This window comes from Peromyscus eremicus, chromosome 1 (genome assembly GCF_949786415.1).
Source record: "Peromyscus eremicus chromosome 1, PerEre_H2_v1, whole genome shotgun sequence".
Classification (NCBI taxonomy): Eukaryota; Metazoa; Chordata; class Mammalia; order Rodentia; family Cricetidae; genus Peromyscus; species Peromyscus eremicus.
In genome coordinates, this window is record NC_081416.1 from 70,987,180 (window position 1) to 71,014,583 (window position 27,404).

Genomic DNA, 27,404 nt, shown 5'->3' on the forward strand with positions numbered 1-27,404 from the left:
AGCAGGGCTTTTCTGTGGCTTCTGCTTCAAATTCTTGTCTTAAGTTTCTGCCTTGGCATCCCTCAATGGCTGACTACAGCCTGTAAATTAAAATAAACCCTCTCCTCCCCCAGGTTGCTTTTGGTCATGATGTTTATCACAGCAACATCTAGTTTAACATGAACTAAAATGACCACCATGTCCAGTTTATGTGATGCTGGCAAGCATTTTACCAGCTGAGCTACATTCCTTAGCTCCCTAGCCCGTAATTTTTTTTTAAGCAGAAGTTTCAGGGCTGGAGATACGACTCAGTGGTTAAGAGTATTTAATGTGCAAACTTGAAGAGCAAAGTTCAAAGCCCAGCACCCCACTAGTAAAAAGAATGGCATGGTACCTTGTACTTCTGTAAGGCCAGCACTAAGGTGCATGAGACAGGAGAATTGCTGGCCACCAGTCTAGCCAGAGAGAGAGAGAGAGAGAGAGAGAGAGAGAGAGAGAGAGAGAGAGAGAGAACTCTCCAGGTTGAGCAAGAGATTCTGTCTCCAAGGAGGAACAAGGCAGACAGTGATAAAAAGACACCCCAAACCTTTTCTGGCTTCCAGATGAGCACAGGTGTGTATACCACACACATATGCACATATACCGCACATACATAAGCACAGACTGACTCACACATAGAAACACACTGCATACTCATGCACATGGCAGGGGGCAGAAGCTCCATTTATCTTGAGAAGTCTGTAAACAAGAAACATACGCAGGACCATGCAATATTTAAGCAGGCAGAAATATGTAGTAATTACTTCAGGCACATTCCTGAAGCGAAAGCTGTTCTGGGCACTGCAGAGGCTCAGGAAGGACCTCTCAGGTCTTGGGTCCATCTAGTGCCAAACAGTCAGATCTATAGAAGGGAAGTGTCTTGCCTGGTCTGTGGCCTAACTAGAGCCATGACTGGGCCACTGACTGTACAACATAGTCACGATACTATCTATATAATCACGAACATGGTTATCATTGTGTGCCATGCACAGCACTTCAAGCTTCACACAAACACTTTGAAACAACCCTCCAAAGTAGGAAACATTCTCCCAATTCACAGGCAAAAAAAAAAAAAAAAAAAAGGCTTATTTGATCATTTGCTCAAGGCCACAATCAAGGATAGAGCCCCTCCTCCTAGGATTCAAACCCAGCTCCATATCTTTCCAAAGCTAGATCCTCCCACCACTGAGGTTCTGCAAAAGGAAAGTATGAAGGAATGTGGTCCACCTGTCCTTCTGCTTGAGAATCTCCAATTCATCCTTAATCTACATCATGTCTCTCTCTGGCTGCTTCCATCTGGTAGCTTGGTTGGTGTCTCTAACTGTGCCCTCCCTAGGTCCCATCACCTGTGTCAATAGTCAGCATCCCAGGACCAGGCCCTCAACAGGTGCCCTGACAGTATCGGTTGAATGAGTGCAGTGCTGCCAGTCCCGAGCTCTGACGTCACTCCCTTCTGATGATGCTGGTCATTAATCTCCCACTAATACCAGTCGAGCGCACACAGATAAGAATCTAAAGGGTGCCCAGCAGAGCCTGTGATTTCTGATTCCAGCCAGACTTCCAGCACCATGGGTTGTGAGAGGCTCCCTGTTATCTTCCACTCACAACCCAGTTCTTCAGGAGACACAAAGCATAGGCCATTGTATTGCATCTCACCGGAAACATCGCCCCTGCCGTTTCCTTCCCCTTCCTTCCATTTGCCCACACACCCAGCTATTGAGCCCTCACTCCTTCCCACATGTGTACCCACCCCAGAAGGGACAGTATCGGTCCATCGAGAAAGAGGTTACTTGGAGCCTATAGCTGGACATCTGCAGCAGGCAGGCTTGCACTGTTGGGGTGGTCTTGGAGCATGCTAAGGTCCTACGCTCAGTGACCTCTTGCTCTGTCTCTAGGGTCATTACCAAATGAACCTTTGCAAAGCTGACTTTGGGAGGGGCCCAGGAGTTCCCAAGCAGTATGTGTTGCTCCAGTGTTTGCTGGAAGGGTTACTTTGCAAGTAGAAAACACCATCTTTCCACTAATGAAACCAGCAATAAGGGCAACTTAATGGCACAACTTTGGGCTGTTGAACTATTAAAAAGGGAAGATTTAAGAAAAATAATCTCTTCTTGGTTTTCCAGAAAACCATATTGTTACTATCTGTAATAATCACACCATCTTGGGAAAGTTCCAGTTAGAATAAATATTGAAATGTCTATTTTTTCATCAGAGATGAGGAAATGGGAGAATTCTGACAATATGAAATTCTAATGTCAGTATCTCATCAATCTGGATGAAATTCAATAAAGATACTTATATTAAGGCTCCAGTGATACAATGGACTCCTTTTTGTCCCCAATAATTCAGAATTCTTTAAATTAGTCCACCCTGGGGATGAAGAAATGGCTCAGGAGTTAAGAGGACTTGTTGCTCTTGCAGAGGACCCAGGTTTAGCTCTAAGCACTCACATGACATCTTAAACTCCAGCTCTTGGGGATCCAACACCCTCTTCTGGCCTCTGTAGGCACTGTATACATGTGCTACACATATACACGTAGAGGCACACACACATAAAATAAAAATAAAGAACTCAAAAAAACCTTAAATTTGATCATCCCCCCATTCATCATTATTACTAATGATTTTGAGTGTGGATTTTTTAACCTCTTATTTATCAAATGCCAACATATACCAGCACTGGTTTTACCGTGTAAATGAACATGATTTGACTTATTCATCCAAACCCCTGAATTAGCCCATACATACATAGCCCTACATCTCAGAGCCTTCAAAATGCCCATCCTTTGAAGTCCTGTTCTCTTTAAGGTCTCTAGTCCAAGCAAATAATCTGAAATTTTAAGATGCTTTGTTTATGAAATTGGTCAGTCGAAGGCTATTTACAGCAATAACAACATATGCACACAAAACATGAAACAACACAGAAGCACAATAATTGAGAAACGTTTAGGTAATCTGTGGTATGTACACATAAAGAAATACAATAGGGTAAAATGCTCATAACCCTGTGAAAACTGATACTGTAAAAAAAGGCATAGTTCAATATTTTAAAAGATTAAATGTATGTATTACAAACACAGATATAAGAAAAAAAAAGAAATACCTTAAAATCTTAGCTGACTTTACCCCAAGTAATTCCTTTTTTTATTATTTCCTTTTTTTTACATTTATTGATATTTATTGATTTAGTGTGTGTGTGTGTGTGTGTGTGCGTGTGTGTGTGTGTGTGTGTGTGTGTGTGTGTGTGTGTGTGTGTGTGTTGCGTGCATTTGTCATGGCGTGAGGTCATGGTCAAAGGGGGTCAAACACATGTGCACCCAGCACAGAGTCAGTACTTAATGATGCTGACCATCAACTTATTTGAGTTTTTAATCTACAGATGAATACCAATCAAGACACAGATGCTTTTCTGATTTTGCTCTCTATAGAAAGAGGTATGGCGGTGTTAAGGAGCTGAGATTTTTTTTTTTTTTACAGGTTAAATCTGCCTCATAAGTGTGTTATGAGTTACTTAAAGACAAATGTGTGACTAAAAAAAACCACAAGAGTTATTCCTGAGCCGGTATTATAAAACAAATACTTCAATAAGAACATGAGAACATAAATGAGAAGGAGGAGGAGGAGAAAGGGAGAGGAAAGAAATCACTAGCAGGTCTCTGGGGCATCGAGATGGCTCACGGTGAAGAAGCATGCGCTAAGGCTGGAGAGCTCAGTGTCATCCTCAGAACCCACGTGAGGAGAGAGTCAAGAAACTGACCCCACAAAGGCGTCCTCTGACCTCCACGTGCACTGTGGCATGCCCACGCAAATCCGTACATCATGCACGAACACACTCATAATAAAAAAATAATAAGTTTTATAGAAGGAATAGCAGGGTCCAGATAGGTGAACCAAGTTTGGTTCCTGGGCCCTCCTTCTGGCCTCAGCAGACAGCCATCCACACACGGCATCCGCCCACACACACACGTACATACACACATAAGTCAAAATTTAAAAATAAATCTTTTTTTTTTAAAGAAGGAAATAGCAGTTCTGGATAGCTGAAACAGTGTGAACCTGTGCCCTTCAGCAGAACACACATTACTTCCCCACCCCACCACCCCAGCCCTGGGAGTTGAACCTGCGGCCTTGCACATGCTAAATCCGTACCACTAGTACACAAGTCTCATGATCATGTTCTTGACAACCTGATTTCTCAGCACCTTAGGCAAGGAGCCCTGCACAAGCAGCAGCCACAAAACTTAGCCAGACCAGAGGTAGCTTAGCCATCCAAGGCAGAGGACAGGGACAACAGGTATAAAGGGGATCATACATCCATCCTAAGGACATGGCACTTCCTGCCTGGTCAGAGAATGTTCCAGAAACCCTGAACACTGTGTTCTTTTAAGTGTCATGTTAAGAGATTGATTGGTTAAGTTAACCATTTACCAAACTCTCTCCTAGAACAGGAGCTGGATGGAATGAGATCCAGAAAGGGTTGTTTTGCATTTTTATCAAGTATATTTTACATATAATAAAATATGCCCTTGTTAAGCCTACCACTGAAAAAAATTTCAATAAATGTACACACAAGACCACTGTCAAAGTATAGGATATTTTCATTCCCTCAGAATTTTTCGGTTAATCCCGACCTGTTCTCCACCCTTACACTAGACAACAATCGATATGTGTCTCTCCTTGTCTACAAATTTTGACTATTGTAAGTGGATTCACGTATCAAGTACTACTCATTTGTATGTGGCTTCTTTGGCTCAGCATCACTCATGTGGTATACATCAGCAGCTTGTTCCTGCTTGTGACTGAACAGTGGTTCTTTGTGTGGATATAGCACAATTTGTTTATTCATTTACCTTCAATGCACATTGGAGCTCATTATCAAAACACTTCTGTGAATGTTTTTCTTAAGATTTATTTTATTTTTAATTATGTATGTGGTGGGGGGTTAGAGGGTCATCAAGTAAATGTATGTTTAAGGAAAAATTTCCAAGCAGACAAAAAGGTCTGGTAACACGTATGAACTCACAGAGACTGTGACAACACCCACAAGACCTGAGTACAAGTTCAAGCCAGACAAAATCCCAGCACTGAGAAGGGGAAGTGGACACAAAGTCCCAACCCTAAGCAAGCAGCTATTTGCCATTGATACATGGACAATCAGTTTGCTCCAATAGAGCGACACTAGGAGCCACACTCCAGGGCAAGCTGCATGCTCAAGTCAACGCAAGATGAACTCCACGTTTGTTTGTTTGCTTGCTGTGCATTTTTTTTATTTTGTTTTGTTTAGGTATTCTTTGTCTTACTGGCCTTTTGATTGTTCTGATCTTTTGGGTTTTGGGGGGTGGGTCGAAAGAGAGAGCAAGATCTAGAAGTTGTTAGGGAAAGGGAAAGAATATGATCAAAATACAGTGCATGTAAAAATTCATTTAACTAAAAAAATTGGAGGAAAAATAAAATGGAATAATTATTTAAAACATCCATTCCCATATAATAAATACAACTTCATTGGGGGGATAATATGTTTTATAAGAAATTTGCGTGTTTTTTTTTTCAAGCCACCAGCAACATGTAAGATTCCAGTTGCTTCTGCACTGGCACTAATATTTGATGTTGTCTGCCTTTCTGTGACCTCTTTAGTGTGCAAGGGACTATCTAATTATGACTTTGATCTGCTGACTTGATGTTGAGCATCTGGCATCCTTACTAACCATTTGTTTACCTTCTTTTGTAAAATGTCTTTCCAGACATGTTTGTCAGAGGTGGATAACAGCTCAGTGGATTAAGCCTTTGGCCCTGAAGCACAAGGCCTGGAGTTTGGATCCCCAGGACCCGGTATGTGCATCTAAACCCACACACACACCACAATTACACATATGTAGAACAGTTTGTCTTCTTACTGGGCTATAAGAGCTCTTTGTACTACTGGATATGAGGCCTTTGTCTCTGAATATAAGAACATAATATACACAAACACACCATAATATCATGTGACTATTAAGCTTGAAGATCTGGTGTGTGATCTAGGAAATTGTGCCTAGTTTCAAGTCATAAAGATTTTCTTCCTCTTTTTCTAGACATTTCATAGTTTTAACTTTTCTAATTAGGTTTATGAACTGCCTTGAGATATCATCTTTGTGTGGTATGTATTCATATTCAAAGGTTATATTTTCCTTAGGATATCAAGTTGTTTCATTACAACTTGTGATCATTATCATTACCCCCACTGAACCATTTTGGAATCTCTGTCACATATCAGTTGTCCATGTTTCCCTGGGTGTACCTCTCAACTCTTTGCTTCTCCCCTGATGCAGGTCTCTACTCGAGTATTGATTGCATTCTCTTAGTTACTATAAGCTTAGCGTAAGTCTTAAAATTAGAGTATGTAAGTTCTACAGTCTTGTGTGTACATGTATGCATTGTACATGTGTGCATGCATGTCTTTGTGTTATATGCATGTGTGTGTTTACAGTTTGATTATCACTTTCTATCAAAAGGAAGGTCTGTGAGATTTTTGTTTGTGATCCCACTGAGCTGGTTGGTAGCTGGGGGGTGAACTGACATCTTAACAAAGTGGAGTTTTCCAATCCATGAGCATGGTATAGCTCTCCACATAGAATTAGTTTCTCAACAACATTTGAGGTTTTCAGTAACTTTTACATGTGTTTCATATTTGTCCCTTAGTATGTAATAACAGAGGTTTTTTACTTAACTTACCATTGCTCATCACCAGGGTATAGAAACTCAATTGCTTTTTGAATATGGACCTTGTTCCTTCAGCCACACTATTAGTTCTAATGGTTAGTTCTTTGGCAGTTCCCTGGGATTTTCTGTATCATTGCATCTGCTAACAATACAGTTTTACTTCTTGCTTCACACTGTAGTGCTTTTTATTTCTTTTTATTGTCTTATTGTACTAGCTACAAACTCCATTATGATTCTGAATAGGAGTGGTGGAGCAAACACCCTTGCTTTGCTCCTGGTTTTGCAAGAAAATTGTTCAGCATTCATCATGATGAATCATGTTAAATGCAGGGGTTTCATAGAGGCCTTTGAACAAATTCAGGGAAGGAGCCATCTATTCCTAGTTCACTGTGAAGTGGTTGTTGCTATTGTTTTTAATCATAAACAGGTATCAATTTTCTTCGATATTTTTTACTGCATCTGATAAAAGGACTACACTGTTTTTCTACTTATTTTTCAGTCAAAATGTTGATTTATGTTGATTGCTTTTTAATGTTTAACGAACCTCATATTCCTGGGAGGAGCCCCACTCAGTTACATCAAATTATCCTTTTGGATAGATTGATCTATTCAAGTTGCTAATACTTGATTAAATATTATTGCAATTATATTATGGAAATGAACCTTTTTTATTTGCATTTTTAATGCCTTAGTCTGGTTTCATGTCGAGGTAATGCTGTCCTCTCAGGAGAGAAAGCTGGGTAGTGGAGGCATTAAGCAGGGCAAGGACCAAGGAGAAATGAGACCTTTGTAGAATAAGGTGATCAATTGATCTGAAGTATATGAAGGAAACTATCCCAGGGCTTAGTTACAGCTTTGGCTACAATCAGAAGATACTAGTGAGTGTTTTACTTAAGGCAAATGTTTGTGCCAATGATATGGCTTATCAGGTAAAGCCTCCCACAAGTTGTACTTTGACCCACACTCTTGAACCATGGCAGACATGTATACACACACACACACACATACACACACACATACACACACACACACACACACACACACACACACACACGAAGGGAGAGAGGGAGAGAGAGAATGCACTATATTTAAATGTAATTTAAAAAATTTTAAGTGTTAAATACTAATCTGACTTTTATTTAAAAGCAAACAAACAAAAAACCAGCACTGAGAGTTGGGGATGTAGCGCAGTTGATAGAGTTCTTCTTGTCTAGAATTCATGAAACCCTGGGTTCAAGCCCCAATATTTTATAAAAAAAAAAAAAAAAAAACAATCCCATCACTGAGAAGAAGGGAGCCAGGGAGTTCACTCTCCTCCCAGACATTCAGACCTCTCCAAAATCAAGATTGCGACAATGCCCACTACATTTCCCACATGTTAAGACACACCTGACTATGGACTGACTCCCAGGGTGTCATAGTAAAGTGGTAAGTTGCCTTGAAGTAGAAAAGGATGCTAGCTAGTGGCTGCAGGTAGGTTGGCCATGTTCCAGTGGATGGCCCCAAACCCACTTACACACGGTCAGTGCATGGGCTGATCTATCAATAATAATAAAAATAATAAGGACATGAAATTGGGAGGGAAACAGGTTGATGGATTCTGTGGAGAGTTGGAGGGAGGTAGTTAGGGGCTGAATAAGATCAAAAATATTGCCAGGTGGTGGTGGTGCACACATTTAATCCCAGCCCTAGGGAAACAGAGGTAGATGGATCTCCAGATTCAAGGCCAGCCTGGTCTACAGAGTGAGTTCCAAGACAGCCAGGGATATACAGGGAAAACCTGTCTTGAAAACCAAATTTATATATATTTATATATATATATATATATATATATATATATATATATATATATATGTGTGTGTGTGTGTGTGTGTGTGTGCATTGTATTGTAAACATATGAAATTTTCAAAGAATTTTTTTTTTTTGTAATTTAAGGAAAGCTGGGCATGGTGGCTTATGTCCGTAATCCCAACACTTGGGAGGCTAAGGCAGGAGAATTGCCTCAAGTTCAAGGCCATTCTAGGCCACATAGTGAGACCTTGTCTTAGAAGAAAAAGATGGAATGAAGAAATAAACGAGGAAGGGATTAGAAATCTTACTCAAGGGGGGGGGGCCTGGAGAGGTGGCTCAGTGGTTAGAAGCATCTACTGCTTTTACAGAGGACCCAAGTTCAGTTCCCAGTATCCCATCAGATGGCTCACATCCTCCTGTAAATCCTGGCTTCTCTACTGCAGTCATGTGCCCATACCCCTACACAGAGAGATACACATAGTTAAAAATAATAAAAATAAATCAGATAGGTAGATCAATAGGTGATAGATGAGATCGTTATTTATTCATGTAGAAGGGAAGAGGGAGGGACGGGGGGGGGGGTGGCTTCCATCTGCAAGCTCTATCATGAGAGGAAGAACTGAAAATATGTTTCCTGTGACTCTGGGAAGTAGAACTAGGAACCAAACACTGTGTGAGTTCCAGTTTACCAAGAGGACCAAGTAACACCCTGGAAGGGATGAGCTTGCCTGGCAGCCCTGGACCAGGGACAGCTGCTGAGGAGGGGTGGGGCTCACAACAAAGGAGCTGAACCAGGGATGAGTCCCCTGTGGCTAAATCCCTCCCAATCAGCGCCTGCCCCATTCCCACCCCTCACCACTTGAAAAACAGGCTTTTCTGTGTATCTCCGACGCTATTTGTCAGGGAGGAAAATAGGCCTTCACAGCCCTGGTTACCAAGCACCAGATGGGATGCTTGAAAAAAAGTTTTCATGAATTTTTAAAAACAGAGTAATTCATTTTTTTTCCAGAAGACCATTTTTTTTAATAAAAGACTATTTTTAATGTCAAAAGTACCTCTTTATCTCTCTCTCTGATTTTTAAAAATATATTAATTTTTGAGATTTTCATACATGTATATGATGTATGTTAATCATATTCACTCCTCTTCCAAAGTCCAGATCACCCCTCACTCCCAAAACATCCACATCCATTCCCCATTTTGTGATTTTTGTTGTTGTTTTTATAGTCCACAGGTTCCAATTTGTGCTGTCCATATACTCACGGATGTGGGGCCATCTGCTAGAGTGGGGTCCACCTACCAGAGGCCACACTCTTTGCGAAAATTGACTCTCTCCCCCAGAGCCATAAACTGCCAATACCCCCTCAGCTGGGGGGGGGGGGTGTCCCCCCTCCCTTTGTCCTAGAATGCTGACTGGCTTGATCTTGTGTTGGCAGCCACAGCTGTGAGTTCATGAGTGCACTGGCTATGTCCAGAAGACTCTGTGTTGGTCTGGTCCATCTGACTTTTAGCTCTTAATAGTTTTCTTTCCTTTTTTTTTTTCTTTCTTTCTTTCTTTTTTTTTTGTTTGTTTGTTTGTTATTTGTTTGGTTTTTTGAGACAAGGTTTTTCTGGCTATTCTGGAATTCACTCTGTGCACCAGGCTGGCCTTGAACACAGAGATCTGCCTGCCTCTGCAAGTTCTGGGATTAAAGGCATTAAAGGCATGGACCACCACCACCTGGCTGGTTCTTAATCTTTCTGCCAATTGTCACTGAACTTTAGAGGAAAGGGGTGTCCCATTTGAGTCTGAACACTCTCCAGACACTTAGTCTCTGCACCTTAACCAGTTGGGAGTTTCTGCCTTAACTGCCTGTATGTGGGGCTTTGTTGTTGTTGTTGTTGTTGTTGTTGTTACCTAGTCCACGGCCCAGGCTGGCCTAGAACCCATGTTCATCCCACCTCAGCCTTCCTAAGTGCTAGGTGTGAAAGCCTGCTCCACTATGCTCAGCTTCTTGCTCCTCTTGGTATCAGGTATAAAAAGCCTTTCATTTTTACAGGACATTGGTGATCAAAGGTAATCTTTTTTTTCTTTCTTTCTTTCTTTTTTTTTAACAACTTCCCTCAACAAAGTTAAATGTCAGAAGCTGGTCTCAAAGCCTCTCTTGCTGCTTCCAGAGAAACTTCTCTACGGGTAAATTATGATTGCCGTGGATGGTGGCTCGTGCCGAGACTCAGCTCTTTACAGTGCGGCAAATCAGCAATGGTGAACGCTCAGCCGTGATTGGGACATCTAGAGCACACTCCCGGCCCCCATGTCCGGTTCGGCTCAGGGGACACTGCAGGAAAGGGGACAGGAAGAACGTTAAGAGTCAAGATGGAGGAAGTGTTGTGAAATGCCGTCCTCCGGACACGACATAGATAGGTATTGGACACATGAACTCACGGAGACCCTACATGTGACCTGCGCAAGATTCAGCTCGTTAACAACTCAGCACGGAGAGGAGAGGGGCTCCGGGGACCTAGTACTAGCTAAAGAGATAGTGGTAAGTAACGGCTGCTACAGGAGTGAGAGTCACTTCTCTTTGAGGGATCCTCATGAAGCAGTGAGTCACCCCACAACCAAGCGCATATGGGAAGAACTAATTGGACTTGATGTGTTATCTGAAAAAAAAGGCCTTGAAATGGAGGTGTACTGAGGAGAGGGCCGGGGGGACGTAGAGGGGGGAGTGGGGGTGTGGATAAGACACATTATAGCATACATCTATGATAGTTTCAAAGGGCGAGAATGGGTCATTTCACACACACACACACACACACACACACACACACACACACCCCAATGTATTGTTTTGTGACATTAAGTCTATGGCAACTATGTCACCTGAATCAGTTACGTGTATCTTACCCAGGCCAGGTTTTCTTCAAGAATGCTCTGTGTGGTCAGGGACAAGAGGTCATAGGACTTATGTTGAGATGTTAATATGCCAGTACACTACCTACAACCAAGAATAGTTTTCCTAGTTCTCATCAATGATCAGAGGTGGCCACGCTCTGATTTAATCTGAAATTATTGAAACTAATATTTCAAAATGGATGTTGGGCCTCAAAGTTCCTTCCTAACCCTGACAAGTTCATGCGGCTGTGGTTCAGACCCTAGTGTGGAAAGTTCTCTGGGCCTAATTGTCTGAGACCATGCAGGGGAACCACGGAATCAGTGACGGGTGCTCTGCTGATTCAGGCCAGATTCCTCTGCCTCATCATCTTACCAAAACTGAACACTAGAGACCACAGTGTAATCTCTTGAGACCCCTAAAGCAAAGGAAGGAGAAGGAGGATGGGGGTTAGGGATGGGGTGGTGAGAGAGAGAAGGAGGAAGAAGAGGCCATTTCAAAGCATTCAGGCAACTGGGGGAAACAGAAACTTCTAGAAGCCTTTACTTAACAAGTCACACTAGGAAACTATTGGAAGGTGATGCCACTAGGATTCTAACACTCCAGTTGCCTCCTCATAGTGTCTGCTTAACTTCTTTTATGACACGAACCTAGACCCAGTTTGAAAACTTGAGTCCAGCCTCTGCCGTGTAGCCCGACATGGCCCGTGGTGGAGAAGATTTCATAATGAGAATGCTTTAAGCATCCCGGCCAGATCCACTCCAAGACGGCAGAGCAGCCGAAGAGCTGCACAATGTGCTTTTGTTCAAGTGGCAATTAGCAGAAATTATAGAACGGGGGCAGTGTCATTGTGGGAGGAATTCAGCCAAAGTCGACACAGACCAGTTCTCATTAGGCCAGCCAAAAGCTGGAGAACTCTCTTTTAAAAAAATTAAACCAGCTCTCAGCCTATTTGCTCGAGCTGTAACAATACAGAGAAGTGCACTTCCTCTTGCTTGGGACAGTACCTGGAGGATGCTCTGAGGGGGCTCTCTCTAAGTGTTGGGTCTTTGATTGACAAATGTATTCAAGGGGAAATTGCTGGTGTGATTTTATTCATTATTAAGAAAATGAAGGAGCTGAATTGTGTTCTTGTAGCTCCTGAGCCAGTAATAATAGTACCTCCACTTATTTATTTCATTTTTAATTCAGACGTTGGAGTATGAGGGTCCATTTTGGTCCTGTGGTGCAGGAGAGTCTAAAAGTGATCAGAGTAATTAAAGGGTGAAAAGAAGGACTGGTACACTGAGAGTCAAAGAATCTCTGACTGATGAGGCACTGAAGGCGTATTGGGCCTACCAGTTGGTTATAGTTTAGCTCTTCCCTGGGCATTAGGAAGAAAATCAGCACCCCTTCCTACCAGCATCCCTTCACTGCTTGAGGAAGATGCTCTGGCCAATGGCCTCAGGTCATCCCCCCACTGAGCCTTTTCAGTGTTTGTAGGAACTCAGACCCTTCTCCATCCCCTTTGCCTCCTCCTATACATTCTCTTGCCTCTTATACCTCAACTGAACACAAAGACAAGGCCTAACTGTGGGAAAGGAAAGCCTGGATGCCCCTTAACCATATTCAGGTCTTTTCAAAGCCAAATGTGGGACAATGCCAACAACTTCACGAGGAAAATTTAACAGTTCAACAAACTGTTTCAAAATGTGAAGGCTTTTTCCTGGTTGTCTTGTGTACATATCTGTGAGTCATTGCAAAAGGCCTTATGCCTAGGACTTGGGAGCCTAGGCCAAAGAGCTTGCACTGCCCACTCTTCCCTGAGTGGCTCAGGGATGGCCTCCAATATCTTTAATCCAGTCCCATTTCTGAACTTCAAAGCAGCTGGGCTCCTAGTTCCCGATGGAATAGGGAGTATTGAAGAGTTCATGCTAGAGTGGATGAAGCGCCCCTATATTTGTACAGTCTAAAACTCAATAAAGTACAATGGTTCTCCCTCCCAGGAAGAGGTTAGTGTTCAATATCTTTGGCTGGAAACCTTGGGACTCACATAAGATGATTCCTAGGGTCCTGAGATTCCTTTCAGCTCAAATACACCTTGGAAAGAGGGGTCATAACGGGATGAGATGACATCTTCAAGTATATTCTGCCTTTAAATGAGAATGTAGAGAATTATCTGTCATACTTGAGATCCTCTCACCTCTAGCACAATATTTTTTTAAAGATTTGTGTGTGTGTGTGTGTGTGTGTGTGTGCACGCACCCTGGAGCTAGAGTTACTGGCAACTGAGAGCCCCCTGAAGTGGGTGCTGGGAACTGAATTCTGGTCCTCTGGAAGAATGTGCTTTTAACCTCTGAGCATCCCTCCAGCCCTCATGGTTCATTTTATATATATTTACATATATGTGTATATACATATATGTATATATATATATATATATATATATATATATATATATATATTGAGATAGGGTCTCACTATTAGCTTTGGCAGACATGGAACTCTGTAAATCAGGATGGTCTTGAATTCAGAGATCTACCTGCCTCTGCCTCTGCCTCTGCCTCTGCCTCTGCCTCTGCCTCTGCCTCTGCCTCTGCCTCTGCCTCTGCCTCCCCAAGTGCTGGATTAAAGGCACGGACCACCATACTCATCAACAGTTTATTTTGTAACAGCAATTTCTTACAAAGTCATCCTGCACATGTCTTTAAATCAAGCCTCTTTCATTTCAACTTTTTTAAATGGTTTATTGCAGTTTAAAGAGCTTGCATTTTGGAACTAAACTGAGTGTGTAATGTTGCCTCACTATCTATTTGGCTGTTTTATCTCAAGTGAGCTTCTTAACTCCCTGAGCCTCAAATTAAATGATGTTTCCTTATGAGACATTTAGCAGCCTTGGCCCATAATGTCCAGCTGTCACTTTGGAATCAATTTTGATTCATTGAAATGTTACGTCTTGGATTTTCAGATTACATGGTAATCATGTCTTCTAAAGGAGGTATGGTTCTTTGAATAAAAAAAAAAATGGTCCCATAAGCTCATATATTTGAATGTCTGCTCCCAGTTGGAGAAGTGTTTAGAAAAGATTAGGAAGTGCGGCCTTGTTGAAGGAGGTGTGTAACTGGGAGTGGGCCTTGAGGTTTCAAGAGTCCACAACAGACCCAGTCTCTCTTCTTCTGCTTCCTGCCTGTGGATCAGGATGTAAGCTCTCAGCCCCTGCTCCACTGCCATGCCTGTCTGCCTGCTGATATGCTCCCCCACCATGGTCGTGGATTAATCCTCTGAAATGGTAAGCAAGTCCCAAATTAGATGCTTTCTCTTCTAAGTTGCCTTGGTCATAGTGTTTTATCACAAATAGTAATTAATGCTGACAAAGACAGGAGGTTTACACGTAGTGAAAGAAGCTAGCCTCATTTTCATATTTCAGAGTGGCAAGTTACACTCTTAAAATTTTACAGACAAAAATGTTCCCAAGTAGATATATCAAACTCAACAATAAGCTTTCAGAATCTTGAAATATGCCCTCGATTTGTTTTCTTGGTTGGGTACCACACTCATCTCCTCTGGGTTTGGTTGCTCATTCTGAACAAATTCTCCTCTATCCTCCATCTATTTCTGACCTCTCACAGCTGGAGAAGTAAGGCAGACATTCTTCCATCACTCCCTGGATAAGCTCCATTTCTAAGGTAGGAAAGGGGAAAATGTAGATTGTCGGACCAGTCCAGGCTCATCCCTTCCAATTCTAAGAACATCTTTATGTGCTCTGAGAGATGATCATCAGACTTGGTAGTGCTTCCAGGCTAAGGGAAACCCTTCACAAATGTCCTGCATAGAGATGGAAGATGGCATCTTCCAAGAGAGGCTAAGTGTCTGAGGTAAGATTTGAACTCAAGGTTTCCTGTCTATATTTGGGTTCTATTTCCTCCTTATGAATGGAAGAGTTGTCCAAACCAAACTTATCAGGAATGAAGCAATTCTTCTTCCCAACCATGCAGTGGTTCAAGACATAAGTCTGCATGCCAATAAATGCAAGTATGTTATACACTATAGTCAAGGATCCAAGTCACATGGTCAAAGGGGCTCACTGGCACACTCTGTTTCTGTTGTGAGTCACACAGATTCTCATGTTTACCTACAGTTTTCAACCTTCAACCACAAAGTTCACTACATGACAGTGTTTGCTGGGGCCAATTCACAAAATCAATCTATGTGTGAAAACAAACTGGCTTTCCCCTCTGGAGCTGGGAATCCAAGCTAAAGTCCTTGACTTCACAGCTCTCCATTTCTAATGTCTAAGGAAGCAAAGTGTCAACCTCAAGAAATTCATTGAACATCCTCTTTTGCCAGGACCATGATGACATCACGGTCAAAGACCCTTAGAGTCGTTATTGGGTTAGATCCAGCTCTGCTGCTGAACAGCAGTAGACCTCTGAAGTCTCATAGCATCCCTGCACCTCAGCCCCTGTCTCTGAAGCCTGAATAGTGATCATGTTGTCTCTCTATAGACAGTCTCTGAAGGTGTATCATTCTTTCCCCAATTCAATTCTGTTCACCATAGGGGTTCTATGAATGCTGGGATTGTGGTGATGTTTGTGGGACTTGATACATAGTATATGATATACACAGAACAGTGCCTGGGCACCAGGTACAGGAAGTCTGCACCATCACCATTTCTATGGCTATTACTCATGGTCCAAAAGGCCCTTGGCCTCAGCCTTACCTCTGCAGCCTCCGAATGCATAGCTGCCCGCTGGCAGCAGCCATCTGTTTCCAGGAGTTTCTCTGCAGCAGCAAGTTCTTGCCTATGATAGAGAATCTTAGTAATGATTCAGACACTATCCTAAACAGATTGCAAATGATCTCTCAATGGAAACGATGATACACTATAAAACATAATGTTTCCTGGGGGGGTTGGGGATTTTTCTTGTTTCTAGTCAGTCATGTTTTTAACCATTTAGGAGACAATTATAATGTAACTCTTTTCCTTCATCAAAATTAAGATCTCCTCCAGATGGAGAAAGATCTAGTTTCTTAAATTAAGACCATCTTAACTGCCAACTTTTCAAAGCTTCCCTGGGTTTTAGAACCAGAGAGGACCTTGGAGATCGCTTCACTGATACGTTGGCTTTCAAACCAGAAGAACTAGGGCACAGCATACAGCAAGTCCAAGACAAAGCTGAGAGAAACCACAGACCTTCCATCTCCAGCATTCATACGGTGGCTCATAGTTATTACAGATAACTCTAGGTCCAGGGGATTCGATGGCATCTCTGTGCACAGCTTTCACGCACTGGGCTCACACAAATTCGCACAGGTACATATACATTCACGTAAATAAATAACACATTTTTAAATCACAAAAAGCATGAAGAGCATGGCAGTAAATAGCCTGTGCAAAGGACACCTGCCCCTAGTGTGAGTGAAGAAATGAAGCAAGACCTCACTCAGCCTTTGTTGCACGTCTACACACTGGTGACTATACTATCCTGCCACTCTGTGCATATCTACAGATGATGTTGAGAGTGCCCTGGGCTTTTTATTATGTATAAACATTGGAAAGCAGGTGGATTTTCAAATATAGATTCTGTAAAGAATAAGAAATTGCCATCATTTCCAAAGCGACCAGACCTCTGAAGAGTACATCCTAGTGAATTCATGGATCGCAGTTGCTGGGTCATCTTTGACATCTACTGCCCTGTGCCTTTCTGGAATTTATACTACCATGCATTTCCACCTCTTACATGGCCTCCCATGTCCCTAGTCACCTCAACAGTGTCCCCATTTTCCCACATCAACCAAATAGTGACCCTGAGCCACAGGACTAAGCCCAGAGGGTACTGAGACCTGTAGAGTCATTGAGCCTCCCTAGAGAATACCTCTGCTGTTTTGTGGTCATCCCCGGAGGCTATTGCTGTGTATAGTGTAGCTCACAATGCAGGGCAAAGGCGATCCAAACCTGGTTCATACCCATCAGAACCAGGAACAGAGCATGACAGACTAGGAACCCAAACCTGATGGCACACCTGGGCACAGGCTTTGGACCTAGATGCTCTGGTGCACGGGCAGGTGGTTGCAATGACTCAATTGTTGAAACGTGAAACAGGAAATTGAGAGGACCATGCTCCAAGGGACCTGGATGTCCCTCCAAAAAAGATTGGAGGAAGTCAAGATCATGTAACTAACATTGTGTGTCCACTACTCCATACTTCCCTAGATGAGGGTGATGGTAGCACTAGCAAGTGTCCATTCCAGCTCAAACACTGTACCAAACAATAATCCTTTTACCCGTCTTTGGAGCCACAGAGGGGGAAAGAGGGTTGAAAAGTTGGGTAACTTGCCCTAAACCTCTATGATGCCAAAGGGACACCTGGAGTTGAACTCAAGAGCCTAAGCTGGCCACCTGACACTAGCTCCCTGATTCCAGGATTCTTGCCTAGTATCTCAGTGCTTTCAGAGTTTGGCAAATTTCTGAGCACAGAGAGGTCAAGTTTGGGAATCCATGTGTTGGGATGGAGATGGGCCATTCAAGGCTGAGCCAGAAGCTCCTAGAAAGCATCACTAACCTTTGAAGCTTGGCCACCTTTAGCATGTGACTCTCTTCCTCATGCTTGTCACTGAATCACAGGCAACTGCCCCATCTCCATTCCTCTATTCATATTCCAGACAGGGGAGGAAAAAAAAGGACAGTGACAATATGAACAAACCTTTCTTCCGGGCCTCCAAACATCTGTTTACACTTCACTGACAGAACACATGGCCACTCCAGCCTAAGAGGCTAAAATAGGTAGAATGGTTTCAGGAGAGTACATAGTCAACACACAAAAAAATGGGTTTTGGTAGCTGTTTTAGTGATTTTTCTGTTGCTGTGATAAAACACCATGACCAAGACATCTTACAGAAGAGCTTATTTGAGCTTACGGTTCCAGAGGGGTATGAGTCCATCACGGTGAGGAAGCATGGCGACACATAGAAGGCATGGAGGCAGGAGCAGGAAGCTGGGAGCTCACAACCTGAACCACAACCATAGAGAGTGAGAGAGAACATGAGGGAAGACTGGGAATGGCATGAGCCTTTGTCACCTCAAGGCCCACCCCTAGTGACACATTTCCTCCAGCAAGACCTCACCTCCTAGAGGTCTCCAAACTGCACCACCAACTGAGGACCAAGTGTTTAAATATGTGAGCCCATGAGCGACATTTTTATTCCAACCACCAGATTAGCCAAGACAAAGCAAACATGGATGGAATTCATGGCCAAAGGAGAGGACCATCATTTCCCTGCCTTGGATTCAAATTTGACCTCCAAGTAGAAGCAGAGCTTAGTGTGAGGGTGCAGGATGTATGGTTTCCAAACCTCAGTCCACTCACCTAGCAATGTGTAGCCTGAGACAGCCATGACTTCTGGCACAACCAAGGTGCAGACATTAAATTCCTAACGTATTTTTTTCATCAGTTTGAGTCCACAGGCTATTCTGATTTCTGTCTTGTCCTTTCTACCTAACGTCTCTCTCCTGTTCTGGGACCCTGGCCAGGACTCTACATGTATTCAGCTATCATGCTTTTAGGCAACTCTTGGCCGTGGCAGGCACTCCGATTTCCCTTGGTTTTAACAGCCTTGACAGTTTTGATGAGTGCTAGCTGTCTGTTTTGCAGCATGTGCCTCGATGTGAATGCTCTTGGTGTTTTCCATTTACCCACTGATTAGAGATTGGGGTGGTGATTTGGGATGAAGACCATAGAGGTCACATGTGAGTTTCATCAGGAGATACCAGAGACCCACCCCTTCTACTGTCAGCTTTTCCAGCTGGCGTGGTAGAGGTGCTCTGGTTTCTCTAACTGGAAGTCACTCATGTCCCTTTTCCATGCTGTGTCCTTTGGAGGAAAGTCACAACATGTGGCCCCCACGCTCTGGCACTCATCTGCTCTCCTTTACTCACTCACTTACTTATGTCAGTACAAACTCGTAGACATCATTTTATACTTAGGGGTTTAATCAAATTCTGTCTCATTATTGTATTGTTGGCTTGCTACAGCTACGGTCTTTAGGAGGTCTTGTGGCTTACCCCCAAATCCCTTTGACGTGGTTTCCTTGCTGTGGGTTTGGTGTTTTGTTCTTCTGAACATCTTTACTTTCTTGCCCCATTACTCCTCTTTTTGTTTTTTTATTATTATTACATTTATTTGTGTGAAGGAGCAGCGGAAATATGTTACACAAGCCACAGCACATAGGTGGAAATGGTAGGACAACTGTAAAAGTCAGGTCTCTCCACCATGTGGATCTTGGGGCTCAAATTCATGTCATCCCATCAGCCTCGGTGGCAAGTCCCTTTACCCAGCAGCCATCTCACAGGCCCCTCATTTTTGTTTTATTAATATTTTTATTTTGAGGCATGGTCTCATTGAGCCACCCACACTGGCCTTGAACTTGTGATCGTCCCTCAGCCTTGGAGAAGCTTGGATTATAATATAAGCCTATGTCACCAGGCCTGGCTTGGTACCAACTCCTTTTTGAGTGACCCTGCTTAAGTAACTGAAAGGGCAGAATTCATGTGTCAGGGTTTGTCAAACTAGAATAATACTTCAAACTAAATTACAAAAGACACAACTGCCTTTGAACCAAAGTTTGCAGAAGTGACCCCCAAACACTCTAAACCTCCTGTTGAGGCTAGCCAGTCAACCGTTCCCTGTGTTACTATGCACACATCTTGGTCTCCTAAGGCCATACAGTCCTGTGTTCGAGAAGCAGATACTCTTTAGCCAGGGGCAGTGACTCACTTGGGCTACTATCTTAGTTAAGGTTTCTACTGCTGTGATGAAACACCATGACCAAAGGCAACTTGGGGAGGAAAGGATTTCTCTTCAATTTTACACTTCCAGGTAACAGTCATCACTGCGGAAACTCAGAGCAGAAACTCAAGACAGAAATCTGGAGGTGGGAACGGCAGTAGAAGCTGTAGAAGAATGCTATTTACTAGCTCATTAGTCATGGCTTGCTCAGCCTGCTTGTTTAGTACAAACCAGGACCACCCACCCAGTGAGCTGGGTCCTCCTATATTAATCATTCATCAAAAAAATCCACGGCAGATTTGCCTATACACTAATCTTATAGAGGTGTTTTCTCAGTTGAGAGTCCCTCTTCCCAAATGACTCTTGATTGTGTAACATTGACATAAAACTAACCAACAAAGAGACTACAACAAGAGGATGGTGAGTTTGAGACCAGCCTGTCCTACAAAACAAAGCCCTGCCTCAGAAAAAGAGAAGGAAGGAAGGAAGGAAGGAAGGGAGGGAGGGAGGGAGGGAGGGAGGGAGGAAGGAGGGAGGGAGGGAAAGGAGGGAGGGAGGGAGGGAGGGAGGGAGAGAGAGAGAGAGAGAGAGAGAGAGAGAGAGAGAGAGAGAAAGAAAGAAAGAAAGAAAGAAAGAAAGAAAGAAAGAAAAAGAAAAACAAACAAAAACCAAAAAAAAAAAAAAAGCAGATAACATAAGGCAGGCCAGTCAGGGTGCTAACTTAGTTACATGTCCTGCTCTGTGCTAAGAGCTCCCCTTCCCAGGCTCCACCCAAACCCAGCGGAGCCTTTTAGTTCATCAGGGAAAATGAGAAATTGCAGACTTCATCCAAAGTCCCCTGTGACTGCTGAGTATCAGACCTGATTCCAGATGATGCCTGCCTGAGTTCAAAGCCTTGGCAAATGAGGCCGTGGACCAGACCCTGACCATTGTCTACGTGGCATCCACGGCTGCTTTTCAGCCACAATAGCCAGGTTTAACAGCTGCAACAGATAACATGCAGCCAGCAGAGCTTGGGGTGGCTGTTGTTTAGCCCTTTACAAAAGAAGTCTGCTGATCTCTGCTCTAGGTCCCCATGAGACGCTGCCTCCCAGTAACAAATCTGAAAAGAAATAAAACTTGGCGAAGGTCATCTAGCAACCCATCACTGAGTCATTTCAGTGAATCCCCATGTAGACAGTCGTCTCTTTAGTGACAAAAAGAAACTGAGGTACAATCATTTTCAGTACTAGCCTGCAGTACCAACCTCTGAGTGGCAGAGCTAAAGATTGCTCATATCGGGGAGGGTAGGTGTGTGCTCCTTGTGTGTATGCGGGTGCATTTGCCCTTGTCCACATGCAGAGGCAGAAGAGGCTATTGGGTGCCCTGTTGTCTCACTCTCCATACTATTCCCTTGAGCCAGGGTCTCCCCCTGAACCTGGAGGTAGTCTAGCAGCCAACAAGCTCCAGCGATCCTCCTGTGTCCGGCCCCAGCAGCACTGGGCAGTGCGAGGATTACAGGTCCATGCAGACATGCCAGGATTTTTACATGACTGTGGGGTTTTAAACTTGGGACCTCATGCTTGTGCACCAAATGCTCTTACCTGCTGAGCTACTTCACCGGTCCTGCAGAGCTCAAATGTCTACCAAGAGGTGGAGATGAGGCCATTCAGGGTGTGTGTTCACCGCCTGCCGTTGGTATCCTCTCTCTATCTCAGTGCATTTGAGACAGATCTACAAGGCAGGGCAGAGAGACAAATCTCTGTCTTGTAGATTAATTGTTCCTAAAAGAATGCCGCAATTCACCAATGCTGATTTTGATTAAAATAATCAGGATGATTTCCTACTTCTAAAATACTGACAAAATAGCTTTTTTATCTGTGTAGACAAAAAAACTAAGCGAGGATTATTTAAATCAAGATTATGTACAACACGCATCCTAATTACTACACGATTACCTAGCTAAGAAAGTGGGTATTCGTGAATGTTCTCTGCTGGCAGTCAAACCCAAATTAATAGCATTCTGAGCTGATGTGGATCGCAGATAAAATTAAATTAATGTGACTCAAAGCCAGCTCTGTTTATAAGCAAAGCCTGACTACAAAAGAAAAGAAACATTTTAAGATGCAAAAATATGCCCCTGAGCACACGCCGAACATAGATTTTTAATTAAAGCACCGAGAAAAAAATTTTTTTTTCTCTCCCAGTTGTTCAATTTGGATATTTACCAGAGATGTCAGAGCTAGCCTGAAAGTGGGATCTGGGGTTCTGAGTACTGCTGAAAGGTTAGAAAACAATCAGGGTGGATTTTCCCTGAGTTTAATCAAAGAAGCAATGCATGATGGGAGTTAGAATTCCCGCCTTCCAAGACTTCCCTCTAAACCAAAATGAAAGAACTCCAGAAAGAAAGCAGAGCATGGAGATGCTTTCTGTTTTCGGATAGTTTGCCGACTCTCACTTTAACCTGACACAGGAGACCCGACAAAGTTGCCAGTCACCCTTGCCCATCCTCTTGGTCCAACACAAACTACACCCGGGAGTGAGCAGGGGACAGATCGCATAGCCCCGTGGTCTTCAGGCCCTAAAAGACCCATTCTTCCCATTCTGCATCTCCCGTGGATGTTGGCACAGTCTTCTCAGGACCAAGCTAATGGTTAGCAGAAAGCCCATGTGTGATGGCCTTTCCCAAGGTTCTACTCTGAAATCCAGTGTTAACCCACACAGTAATGACCACTGGCATGGAGGAGCAGGACCTAGAGCCTCGGTTCAAGACAGCCAGATTTGCATCCTAGTCTCAATTCCACATCTGTAAAATGGGAACGGCATGATTGATGACCTGAGTGACTGGGTCCTGCAAGGAACAACCCTCAGTAAAATAGATCAGCATCAAACACACTCTTAGCACCAGGAATTTCAAATGCATGTCTTGGCTCTTCACAAATACCCTCCATCTTAGGTCAAAGGACCTGGCTCAGGAACATGCCCATTGTCATCCCAGAATACTGGCAGGGTGGGAAAGGAACAGACCACCTGACTGTACCTGCTCCAGCCTTCGTCACCTCACACAGTCCAAAGCCTATTGATTTCTCTATCACCTCATTTCCAGGCGAAGACCCCAGGCTTCCTTATCCCCTCTAATCTCAGCTCTCCTGCAGGCCACACAAGCCCCCACTCCCCAATCCAAGAGTTTAACAAACATTTATTGAGTACCCTCAGGCTCTCGTTCAGAAACACACACTAGGAAAGAATAAAAACGAGACAGGAGCTATTTCAACCAAGGAAGAAAACAACTCCCATGTCGGCCGTGCCGTGGCTTGCACAGGGACATATTGCGAGCCCCATTTTCAGGGGAAGGAAACTGGATGTAGGGGAACTCCCTCTACCGCTAGCAGCCTGCACTGGCTACTGTTATTCCTGTCGCAACCGTTACCCCAATTCCACATCAAGTCATTCCCTGCCTCATCTCCCCCAGAGTAAAGCCACTCTCCCACGGAACCTTTCTGTCTACTCTAGTCAAGAGGGCTCGTCACTGTGTCTAGACTCAGAGCATGGCCTTCTCTGTTTTGTGAATCTTCAAGCTGTGATCCAAAAGTGGCCACTACCAAGGTTCCTCTGATGAAATGATATGACCTTCCCCTATAGAAACATCCACCCGCCACTCCGCCCCAGACCATCTCTACAAGAAAGAATTCTTATTCCCACTTCTCAAAACGCTAAGCACCATGGTAGGGAGTGTTAATCCCCCTCCTGAGAAAACGCTCTGATGAAAGGGATTGAAAGGAGAAAGGGTTTGTTCTAACTCCAAGTTCAAGGGTACAGTCCTTCATTTCTGAGAAGTTCTGGTAGCAGAAGCCTGAGGCAGCTGGTCACAGCCAGCCAGCAGGTCCCATTACAGACACAGTAAGGAAGGATCATCACACTCAGCTTGCAAGCCCAAGGAATGGTGCCACCCATTTTAAGGTGAATAGTCCTACCTCAGTTAACCGGTCCTAGATAATGGCTCACAGGCATGCCAGAGGCTTATCTTCCAGGTGATTCTATAGCCCATCAAGTTGACAACTAATGTCAATCATCACACTGAATACCAAAAGAGAGCCCTTGGGGCTCTAGTACCCCAGTAGTTCCCTATCACCCCCAGCAGTGAGGAAGCTCCCATCCATGCACACACACACACACACACACACACACACACACACACATACACACACACACACTCACGCACACACGCACTCACACATACACACACAAACAGGCCTTAGGTCCACACCAATCTGTTAGTGCATTAAAAATGTCAGTGAGTCTTGATGGTTCAGGCACAGAGCACAGGTGATTCAAGACACTGTAACTAGTACAAAGAAGGCCTTCTGAGAAGCCCTGACCTCTACCCAGCCTGACCCTGCCCAGAGTCAAACTTGGCCCATTCTTTCTTGACCTTCCAGAACTTCTAAACTGCTCTATGGAAGTGATAGAGAGCTTTCAGTCTCCCAGCCGTGTGGCCTGTACCATCAGTGAAGCCTCCCAGGAACACCAAGGGCTGGCTTCTCTCTACTCTGGGAAGTTCTAACCAGAGGTAAACCTCAGGAATTACCCCTATTCTTCTGAAACAAACGAAAATGTGTGTGTGTGTGTTGTTTAAACACAGAGCCAAGTCGTCCCGAAGTATCCAAATCTTAGTTGATAGGAATCCACAGGAGACAAAGTACCTATGCTGACACTGACCTTGGAGTACTCCAGGATGAACTCTGACTAATGCTCCACATTCTGGACCCACATGTCTCTCCCCCTGAAACAGGCTATTCAGATACTTGGGGAAGCAGGCACCAGCAACGACCCTGTCAGTGAATACTTCGTCTGTGGTGTGGCCACAGGGCAGGCCCCCAGAGCCTTGCCCCGCAGCCCTGCTCTTCCCAGGTTATGGAAAGACAGAAACCCTGGTTGTCTGTCATGGGCCTTGAGCTTGCTGAGTGTAGCTCTCAAACAGAGTAAACCCTCTCTCTGCGGCCAAGAGTCAAAGGAAAACCCCAGTCTCCCTACCTGTCACCTCCACACTTCCTAGCTGACTTCTCTGGGATTGGGTTGGCATCTAAAAGAATCAACTTCATTTTTATTATTCTATGAAGCATAAAGACTTACAATACATTAACAAAAGACAATGTGAGTAGGGAATACCTATGGAGACAGATGTATGAATACCCAAGTGGCCATCTTTTTCTAGTCCAGCCAAGGGTTGGGCTGTTTTGAGCAAGTGCACAGGGAAGAGAGTTTGTGACACTTCTGACCAAGGCTGTGCTTTTCTTCCCTCCTCCGTTATGTTTGTGTGCTTTGTGTGTGCTTTGTGTGTGTGTGTGTGTGTGTGTGTGTGTGTGTGTGTATGTGTGTGTGTGTGTGTGTGTGTGTGTGTGTGTGTGTTTCTGTTTTTTGTTTCTTTGGTTGTTGGGTTTGGTTTGGTTTGGTTTTGGTTTTGGTTTTGGTTTTTGGTTTTTGGTTTTTGGTTTTTTGTGACAGGGTCTCTTATAGCCCAGGCCGGCCCTGAATTCTCTATGTAACCCAGGATGATCTTGTACCTATGATTCTCCCACTTCTGTGTCCCTAGCGCAGGGATGACCGGCATGTCCTATCACAGCCAGGTATGTGGTGCTTGGGATCCAAGCCAGGGCCTCAGGTATGCTGGGCAAGCACTCTGTCAATTGAGCCCACCCTCAGCACAGCACCCCATTCCCCCCACACCTTCTTCTGAATCCAGCTTCTCATTATGTAGCCCATGCTGGCCTCAAACTCACCATCCACCCCACTGCTAGGATTCCAGGCACTTGCTTGCGGGGAGAGAGACTCTGGCTGGCACACTTTTCTTTTTCCAACCATCTTTGTGAAAATAAAAGGAAATGGCTCCTTCTACCACTTCCTGCCTGCAGGGTGAGGGCAGCTTCTGCGTCTGCTGTCACTGGAAGCTGGGACCAAAGCCCAATGCTGGAAACATCTATATAGTTTAGAAGCAGAATGGTCATTCTTGGGTTTTTTTTTTGTTTGTTTGTTTTTGTTTTTTTTTTTTTTTAGAACCCAAGCTTCACTCCAACTTCTCAAGGAGGCATTCCTGATTGAGAACTGAAGTCAGCATGCCCAGACTGGTAAGCCACTGCACAAAGACTTAAAAACGAGAGCCATTTCCCAGGTTTTCATCAGCTCTGCCTCACACAACCAACCATCCACCAACAACTTGAGGAACAAACTTAACTTTTCTAAACAAAAATAATTTCATCATTTTGTGTGGCATTAACACCCCGCCACCTCGATATGTTATCTATATTTTTCTTGTTGACATCCAACCAATTCAGAGGTAAAAATCCATCCTCCGGTTTTCCTGTGGGTCGTAAATCATAAAAAGGTTATATTTTATGAAAGCTGAAGCTGAGACGTAAACAGCATATTTATATCCAAAGAGTTTCATCCATTAAGCAGCAATGGCAGGGCCCTGTGGGCCAGAATCTAGTTTTCTTACTTAAAAAGCTTAGTTCTTTTGTAGACTCCTGCAGGGACCTATAACAGTTGGAATTGGGTTTTTTATGCCTTTGAGGCCTCTGAATGAATGTTACACTTTTCCATTATTTTCCTTTTTCTTTGGAGAAAACCAGGCTACCTGCTTATTGCCTAAAACCCACACCCCATGATTATACTGTTGTAAAATCTATCTTCGGCCCCTCTCGCCCCACCCCTCCCCAACATCCCCAAACTCTGTTCAGACTGTGTCAAGCAGGGCGACACTGCATTTGCCGAGGTGAGGGAGGGCTCACAGAGATGGGCTGAGCTGACAGATGGCATACCCAAATACAACTTCAGCCCAAGAGGTCCCCAACAGTCCTGACCCCCTCTGCCTCCCGAAAAATAAAAATAAAAAAAGCTTAAATCTTAATATCTCCCTTGCCCATGCCTGAGAATGCCTTCGAGTCCCCTGACTATTTCATGAGGTGGTACATGGCTGGCATGAAGAGGCACGAGTCGGGATCTTGCATTTCTTGTTACCGCCCCATATTAAAATGTTAGCGTGGCAGTCCCTCGGGCTATTAAAAGATGATGCATCCGCCTAGTTTGTCAATGGTGTGATTTGTGGTCATGAATATACATGTGGGTTTGCAGGGAGATGTGAATATTGGTTTCACACAACCATGACACCAGGCTAGTAAGCCTAGGCTCAGAGCCCACGAAATGATCATCCAGCAACTAGCCAGATAATCACTAACAATTAAGAAAATGAAATATCTGAGCCCTAGTCCTCTTTTGCCCA